Below are 9,027 nucleotides of genomic sequence, written 5' to 3'. Positions count from 1 at the left end.
TGCCACTCGGGGGAAGGACAGGGGCACGGTGGGGCAATGTGTCCCCTTCCCACCTCCGGGACCCAGGGCAGATCGGGCCCCACACTCCCCCCTCTCAGTGATGCCTTCAGCCCCCAACTCCTTCAGGAGCCCATAGCAAAGAGACCCCCCCACGCTGTCCTGGACTCCCTGAGAGGTGCCTCCCCCAACTGGAGCACCAAGGACCAAAGTGGCAGCATCTAGTGTCAGTCGGGTTCATGTGGCTCAAGCCAGACCCCTGGGCTGGGGACCCGCCCCCATAGCACTGATCGAGGGCCTGGGCCCAGGGTGTTCACAGCCCCCTCCTCACCCCTCCCTTAGCCCAGCCTGGCTCCTCACCTGGAACAAAGCTGCGGCGCCCATCGCCCTCGCTGCTGCCCGAGTCCCAGGCACTGCTGCTGTCCCATGGGGAGCGGGCCGAGCTGCTGGTGGTGGGACAGGGATCCTCCACCTCCTGCCCTGGGGAGGCTGGAAGGTCCTCAGTGACCGGGCAGGGCGATGCCTCCTGCTGGGAATCAGGGCTGGGCTCCTGGGGCCGCTGCTGCCCACACAACATGCCCCAGAGTCACCCTGCCCGGCTCCCCTCCTGCACTGGGTCCTGCCTGCCCAGCCGCAGCCTGGACCAGCTCCATTTCGACCTGGCCTCTCCCACCTCGGCGCCTGCGCTGGGAGCGGGTTTTCTCCACCAGAAGGCTGGGCACTTCCACCTCCTGGCCTGGCCGGGAGCTCCTTCCCCGCCAGTGGGGACGGAGGAGCCGCTCTGCTCCTGGGGAAGATGGCAGCTGCTTCCCTCAGGCTCTGGGGCCACCTGCAGAGCCTTCTTCCTGAACATCCTCAGGAGCCTGGCCATCCTGGAACCGAGCGGGGAGCGGGCGTGAGTCTGGGGTCAAGGCAGCCTCTCACTAACCAGCCTGTTTGGTCCCTCCCCATCCCTGCCCCAGCCAGAGCAGCTCCTCCTCCCCCACAGGGGTGCATGTAATGCAATCTAGACGCACTGGCAGGAGTTCATTGCATGATCTGCTCCCAGCGTTCCCCCTCGTCACCCCTAGGGCTGCAATGCCCGGAGAGTCTCCTTTTCGAACACTGGATTCAGTCACTTTGGACAAGCAGCTCCCTCCTGCCATCCCAGGCTAGAGAAGGAACAGAACCCAGGAGTCCGGACTTCTCCTGGGAAACTATTCCCCACGTCAAAGTCCCGAGGCAGAGCAAGGCCAGGACCCCTGCCTTTCCCATTGATTTCCATGCTCAGCAGCTCACAGGGTCTGGCCCAGCTCAGAGACGCTCAGCCTGGGGAACGGTCTCCCACAAGGGAAGGGTTGGGAGCCCCATTGCTGGGACTTTTCCAAACACACTGGAGACGGCTCTGGAGAAGCCCCTCCCCGGTCTGAGAGCGAGGGGCTCCTGGGGGCGGTTTGCAAATCCAATCTCCTTTGGGAGAGATTCTTTCCCCCTCTTTCTGCCTCTCCCCAGACAGACAGGGGACGCCAACGAGGAACCCTAATGCCACTCACTTGCTCTGCTGACGGAGCGATGGATGGAGGATGTTCAGTGTCATTCCTCGCCCTTCTCCTCACTCCCCAAAGCCAAGGCAGGCTGGAGAGGGTGGTGGTGACCTGAGGAGTTACCCTGCCCAGCCAGCAGGCAGGGTGATAGCACTGGGCGATCGACTGGCTGTGAAAACAAGTGTCTGTCTTATTGCCAAGGGACAGAGAAACTCGGCCAGCAGCAGGGGGTGCAGAACACTGGCCTAGTGCGGGGGTGACAGCGCCTCCCAGCTCCTCCCATCCCAGCACTTTACACACTTCCTGGAGCCTCCCAACCCCCCTGGTCTTTAGGGGCTGAGACCCCAACCCCACTGATGAGAACCAGGCCTGGGGCGGGGAAGCTACTGGCTCAGGGTCACACCAAGTGTCAGAGCCAGGGATGGGACCCAGCAGTCCTTATTTCCAGGCCCCTTCACTAACCACTGCTGCACACTCCCTCCCACAGCTGGAAATTACAACCAGGCCCTCATGTCTGGTCCCCCTGCTTTGAGAGTGGTCCCCTGTAGCTTTCCTTCAGCAAGTCTCCTTCTCGAGGTCTCTCTTTGAGGACTGAGAGAGTATTAGGGGTCACGTACGTGAGCGCCAGGAGGAACCTCTTTTGAGTTTTCTCCTTTCTTTTTCCTGATTTTACTAGAAAACAGACGTCCCTGTTTAGAAGGTAAGAGCCTCCGAGAGGTTTGGAACCTGTTCAGTCTGATCCATCTGTTCCACAAGTCCTTCAGTCCAATCCACTTCCCTAACTAATTTCCTTAATTTTTTAAAGTTAGCCCTTTTGAAAAAAAATAAAAACCTCTAGTCACAGATCTATTTTTGTTTACCCTTCCATTTAGTTTAAACTGAATTAGCTCATGATCGCTCAAACCAAGGCTGTCCCCTACAACCATTTCTTCTAAGAGATCCTCACTACTCACCAAAACCAAATCTAAAATGGCATCCCCTCTTGTTGGTTCAGCAACTACTTGGTGAAGGAATCCATCAGCTATCACATCTAGGAAAATCTGAGCCCTATTATATTAATAGTACTTGTCCTCCAGTCTATATCTGGGAAGTTAAAGTCTCCCATGATCACACAATTCCCATTAGTATTTACTTCATTAAAAGCATTGAAGAGGTCTCTATCCCTATCCAAATCAGACTCCTGTTCTAACAGACAGCAACACCCCCCCCCCCCCCAGAAAGGCAGAGATAGAGCCCAGGAATCGAGATGGTGGGGAAATTTCATTGAAACCGTTTCTGACCGAAAATCCTATTCAAACTAAACCAGTTTGTTTCCTGAAATCATGACAAGTGGCAATGAAAATTCTTTGTCACAATGTGTTAAATTGTCTCGTGGCACTCAAAGAGGAGACACTTAGATCTCAAAAATTAGATAAGATGCTTCAGTCTGAGCTAAGTAGTTGCTGCTCTTAACAATTGCAAAATAATACAATACAAATAAAATAAACTATTTCAGCCATTCTATTATGTCCTAATCTGATCTGAGTAAACATGATAGGACACCTCATCTATTGGAGAGTGTCACTAGGAGAGTGCTCCTAGTGACACTCTCCAATAGACCCAGCAGACCTTATTTCCAGGCCCCTTCACTAACCACTGCTGCACACTCCCTCCCACAGCTGGCAATTACAACCAGGCCCTCATGTCCGGTCCCCCTGCTTTGAGAGGGAGTGTGCTGGTTTCCTATTGACCTGTGGGACTTGGAGTAAGTTGCTGCCCCCTCTAGGCTCTGTCCCCAGCAGTCAAATGGGGATTTCATACTTTCCCACTATTGGAAAGTGCTGGGAGAATCCCCCAGCAAAAGCTGCTCTGACAGTGCTAAGCAGCATCTGTTTGCTTGTGAGAATGTCCTATGGGACTGTGTCAAAAGCCTTATTAACACCAAGATAGATCACATCTTCTGTTTACCCACCTCCACTAGGCCCCTAACCCTGCCAAAGAAGGAGCTAGGATTGGTCTGGAATGATTTGTTCTTGACAAGTCCATGCTCACTAGTCCTAAGAACCAAATTGTCCTGCAGGTGCTGACAAACTGATTGTTTAATATGCAGAGGCTGCTCCCAATGCTACACTCGGTTTCTCAGAAATGAGTAGACTTTATGGGCAGCAGAGACCGTTAGAGCATCTAATCTGACCCCCTGCATATCACAGGCCTCCTGTCTACCACAATAGCTACTTTTGGGGCAAACACATTCCGGAAAGGCATCTAGTCTTTATTAATGACATCAAGAGATGGAGAATCCACCACTTTCCATGGTAGCTTCTTCCTGTGGTCAATCATCCTCGCTGTTGAATATTTGTGCCTTATTTGTCATAGGAATTTGTCTCTTTTCACCTTCCAGCCATTGGGTCTTGTTCTGCCTTTCTCTGCTAGACTAGAGAGCCCTTTAATACCCAGTATTTTCTCTCCATTAAGGCACTTCAACACTTCAGTGAAGTCACCTTTCAATCTTCTTTTGATAAGCTAAACAGGTTGAGCTCTTTCAATAGTTCACTAGAAGGCATTTTTCTCCAGCCCTCAGAACATTTGGTGGCTCTTTGCTGCCCCAGCTCCAATTTCTAGGACCATCTTTTTCAAAGGAGGACACCAAGACTGGAGGCAGTATTCCAATAGCAGTCTCACTGCTGCTGTGTCACCTCCCTATCCTACTCACGGCTCTGCTCCTACGTCTAATGATGGCTTTAGCCCTGTTCACCACAGCACCACACTGGGAGCTCATGTTGAGTGGCTTCTCCACTCTGGCCCCTAAATACTTTTCAGAGTCACTGCTTTCCTGGATACATGTCCCCATTCTGGAGGTGTGGCCGGCGTGACTTGTGGCTACGTATAGGACCTTGCATTGGGCTCTGCTCAAACTTGTTTTCTTTGAATGGGTCCAGCTGGCCGAATGAGCCACATCGCTGTATATCACTGCCCTCTCGCCATCAGGAATTACCACGCTGCCTGTATTTTGTCACCCCCGAATCTTATCCACAGTGATTGTATGTTTTCTCCCAATTCATTGATAACAATTATTTTAAAAAATTAGTCCTTGAGAGCTTCTTCAGACCCTTAGTACCCAGGACCTGCTCCCCACAGCACAGTGAGAAAGGCCGTCCAGCCCTGCTGGTACATACGGGATAAGCACAGAACAAAAACACTTTAGGAGCTGTGTTGTCCATAGGCTCTGAACAACATGTGGGGGTCAGCAGATTACAAATGCACGACAGACCTGTAGTGTACACAGGTCCCAACTGTGTCTCGGTTTCCCACGCTGCTCTAAGTTTAGTCACAGCCTCCATGTCTTTTCCCCCGTGTCCCTTAACCCCACGTCACTGCAGAAGAGAGATTTTCTGGTAGCCAGCTGGCTCTCCTGCATGTGGATGTCGTTCCAAAAGACGTGCTCTGGCTCAGTCCCATGCTATGGTTAGCTGAAGGAACCACTTGGTCACATTTTAGGCCCTGAGTTATACAGGAGGGGCGACTAGATGCACATAATGATCCTTTCTGACCTGAACCTCTATCAATCGCTACATTTTCTGCTGCTAGGAAGAGAACTCTGGACCTATTTTCTCTCATTCACTTTAAGTCGGAATAATTTCAATCCAGGCCAAAGGATTTCCTCTTCCATTGTGTCTTCAGCACCTTTGCGAGCAACCAGTTACTGTTACCCACAGGTTACCAGTTTCAACCTGTCCCAGGGTGAGATGGCCAGGAAAGGGGTTGGAGCTCAACTGCACCTGGCCCAGGTGATGCAGCTCCCTAGGGTGAAGGGAATAAGTGTGGCGGTCACGTGACAAGACGCAGCCTGTGACTAGGACCCAGGCCTGCTGAGAGATAGAAGGGCAGCCTGTGCTCAGCCAGGAGAGAGACCCCAAGGGAAGCAGGCATGGGAGGGGCTTGGAGAGTCCTTTAAAGGTCAGGGACAAGCTGGGAAGGGGCCAGGCTGAGCACTAAGGACAAGGCCCTAGGAGGGAAAGACAGGGCAGTTTAGGAGATGGGGCAGATAGTCCAGTTGGTTTCGGCTCCCAGGACCAGACACCCAGAGGTGAAGGTCGTTGTCGGGGCTTCTGTCCTTTTTCCCCAGTGTAGATTTGATAGTGAAGAAGACTGATGCCGTAAGGGGGAAGTGAGTTACCCCAAGGTCACCCAGTGTGTTTATATCACGAATGCATACTCGGAAGGATCCAATAGAAACATGGACTTTCCAGTCTCTTCTTTCTAGGAGTCCCCAGGGCTAAGGTAAAACCCCTGCTGCCCCTCCCCATTCTGCTCACCTCCAAGATGTGCTGGAGTTTGTCTGTGCTGGGAGGTGCTGTCAGCAGGATCGAGAGCTCGTCATCCATGTTCTCTGGGCAGGCCTTGCTCAGAGCCTGCCAGCGGAGGGAGACCAGGGGTCAGGATTATGGAACCTGGGGTGACACCTGCCAGGATGACAGCAGGCTCTGTAGTCCTTGCCCAGAGCAGCTCTCTGCAGAGGGCCTGGTGCACAGCAGGGTAGGGAACAGCCAAGCTGCTGGGGATGGGAGCTGGGCTTCCTGGCAGAGTCCAGCACCCAAAGCCCAGCATCTGCAAGGAAGGGATTCCCCACAGAGGGGCAACATCATCTCCCACACACAGGGAGTCTCCCCCTGACACTTGATTCATCCTATGGCCTGTTCCCATCTCTGCCCACCACACTCCCAACTCAGCAGCTCCAGCTACTGAAGGGAGCATGAACCAGAGGCCTTCCTGCTCCTGGGACAGAGGAGTAGGTTGATGATCTACCTGGATGTGAGCGTTGGCCTTCCCCATGCCCAGGGTCTAGACTCCATTCAGGGCAGCGCACAGGAACTGCGATTCCTATTCTGGATCTAGTGGCAGCTTCAGTTTGCTGGCAGGAGACTGTACATGAGACCTTGCAGTTGCGGGGGTGACACAGGCCCTAACATGTGCATGGGAGTTTGAGCAACAGGGCAGAGGCCTGTGTGGGGCAAGGAGGGCAGGGATTTGGGAAGCAAGAGCAGAGGATCAAACCCTTTCTTAATGTGGGTCGGGATGATCCCCATTTCAAAGATAGAGAAAGTGAGGCACCAGGTGGGAGAGTGACCTGGTCAGGATCACGTTACCTCTCAGTGGCAGGACTGCAAACAACCCGTTCCCTGATCTCCTCACTGGACGCTGCTGCCCCTCCTGTATGACCCCTCCAGCCATCCTCACCACAGGCCATCCCCACCACTCTCCAATACCAGGCTGTTTCCACAATGGAAGCAGGCTTGTAACAGAGTTCACTCACCGATAGGTGCCCCTTCCTTCAAGGCCTGGGGTCACAGATTTCTTGGGCTAGCACGCCCGCCAGCAGGTTTTTGGCTGGGAACTCAGCCCTTCGGCCAGGCGACCATCTTTTAGTCCCACTCCTTCCTGGGTCGCGCTCATCCCAAACGAAAAGTCAAAAAATGTCTTTAACTGAAACAAGATCCTCTGTCCCTTGGGGGCTTTTCCTCAGCCTGACTTTGGCTCGGCCTGCCCTTGCTGGCCTTGGTAGCCCTTTCTATGGCCCTGTACATCCCCTTCCTTAGAGACCGTGGCAGAACCAGTCCTACCCTGGATTCTAGGTTCTGCCCCAAGGCCCTGTACCGAACAGCTAGGCCTGCTCCTGTACCTTTGTTGCGGTTTCCCCTGGTTTCCCCTCAGCTGGAGCTCACTCTGTAATCCATTTGGCCTAGCTCCAGGCTTTATAGCCCACAGGCCAAGCCCCCCGTTATATACCCTCCTCCTTAGAACCTGGCCCACGCGGGGGCAAGTTCTATTCTTCTCCAAGCTTCATCCCTCCTCATCTCATCGCTGTCACCGGCTGCGCGCTTGTACAGCCTGTGCGCAGTGTCTGCAGCTCCACTGCCAGCTCGCTCGGGGCAAACCTTCTCTTCTGCAGTATCCCGACACTCTTCCTGCAGCCACTCAGTCTCATGAACAGTTGCTTGCAGAGCCTCTTCTGAAGCCTTTAGCGTCTTCTGTTGCCTTTTTGCTACTGCCGCTGCATATGCCAAAACCTTTTCGGTCAGGGTCTGAGAACCCACCATGGACTGCTCCACCCTTGTGTTTGTCCCTCCTCCAGTCTGCTTCATCTCTGGGCCAATCATTTCGTCCTTCATCTCCCTGCAGCACCCGACAGGGTGTGTTGGTGGAGGGTCTGCAAGGTCCATGGCCACCCCAGCCACCTCCACCTTGCCTGCCTCATGGGGGTTTGTGTCAGAGGACACCTTCTCCTTTCTTTCTAACTTCTTAGGGCCCTGGCCCCTCGTTCAGCCACTCAGCAATTTCCTAAGCAGGCCGTGTCTTTAGATATGGCCTGCTTCTCTGCCCCCAAAACAAAGAACTCTTGCTCCCATCTTGGCATTAGGCAACGCTTGTACCCTTTCTCATGCCCTTCTCCCTGGGCTAACCTTCTCAGCACAGCCCAGGCATGCTCTCCTTCTCTGCTCTTTTTGTCCATGGGCATAGCAGACCCTGGGTTGATTTCCCTTTGCAGGATCTCTCACAGGTATTGCTGCTCCTGCGTCTGTAGCTCCACCTGCACTTCCTTCTGCGTCTGTTGGTCTTCTAGGAGCTGCTGGAGAAACCCCTAGATCTGCTTTGGCTGCTTAGCCAGTCCCTGGAACTGAAGTGGGAAATCCAGCGACCAGCTTGGTCCCTTGATACACCTGCTTGGGGGAGGGATAGCTCAGTGGTTTGAGCATTGGCCAGCTAAACCCGGGGTTGTAAGCTCAATCCTTGAGGGGGCCATTTAGGGATCAGGGCAAAAATCTGTCTGGGGATTGGTCCTGCTTTGAGCAGGGGGTTGGACTAGATGACCTCCGGAGGTCCCTTCCAACCCTGATATTCTAGGATTCCTTCAGCAACCAAGACTTCCCTCACGGATCACAGGGGGAACTCAATCCTGCCAACTATGCCAATCATAAATGAATCTACTCATCGTTAGGTGCCCCCCGGCGGCCAGGCATGGCATCACAGCCCTCTCGCTGGGCTAGCGTCCCCCATCCATGGTCGCTCCAGCACCATGGCAGTTTCTCTGCCTGGTAACTCCGGCCAGGTCACCACCTTTAGTCTACCCTTCTGGGGCCCAGCTTGCCTCCCACTAAAAATCCAAAGAGGTCTTTCCACAGACAGAAGTCCTTCTGCCATCGCTGGGGCACTTGCTCAGCCTGTAGCCCCCTTGCTGGGCTTGGGAACCCTCTCCAGGTGCGTGTACGCCACCTCCTCTGGGGCCGGTAGGGGAACCCAGTCCCACCCTGACATTGACAGCAGCTCAGGGCCCTGGACCCAACAGCTAGGTCTGCACCTTTCTCTTTGCTGCACTTTTCCAACCTCTCTTCTCAAGTTCCCCTCCAGGCTTTCCTTGCTGCTCTGAACTTCCTACCTCGTTCTCAATCCTGTTGCTACCCCAGCTGGGCTGTATCACCACTGAAGTCTGGCTCTTTAGGGGGGCGGATATGGTGCCTCTCAGTTCGGG

This window comes from Chrysemys picta, chromosome 13, assembly GCF_011386835.1.
Source record: "Chrysemys picta bellii isolate R12L10 chromosome 13, ASM1138683v2, whole genome shotgun sequence".
Lineage (NCBI taxonomy): Eukaryota > Metazoa > Chordata > Testudines > Emydidae > Chrysemys > Chrysemys picta.
Note: the sequence above shows the minus strand (reverse complement) of the source record.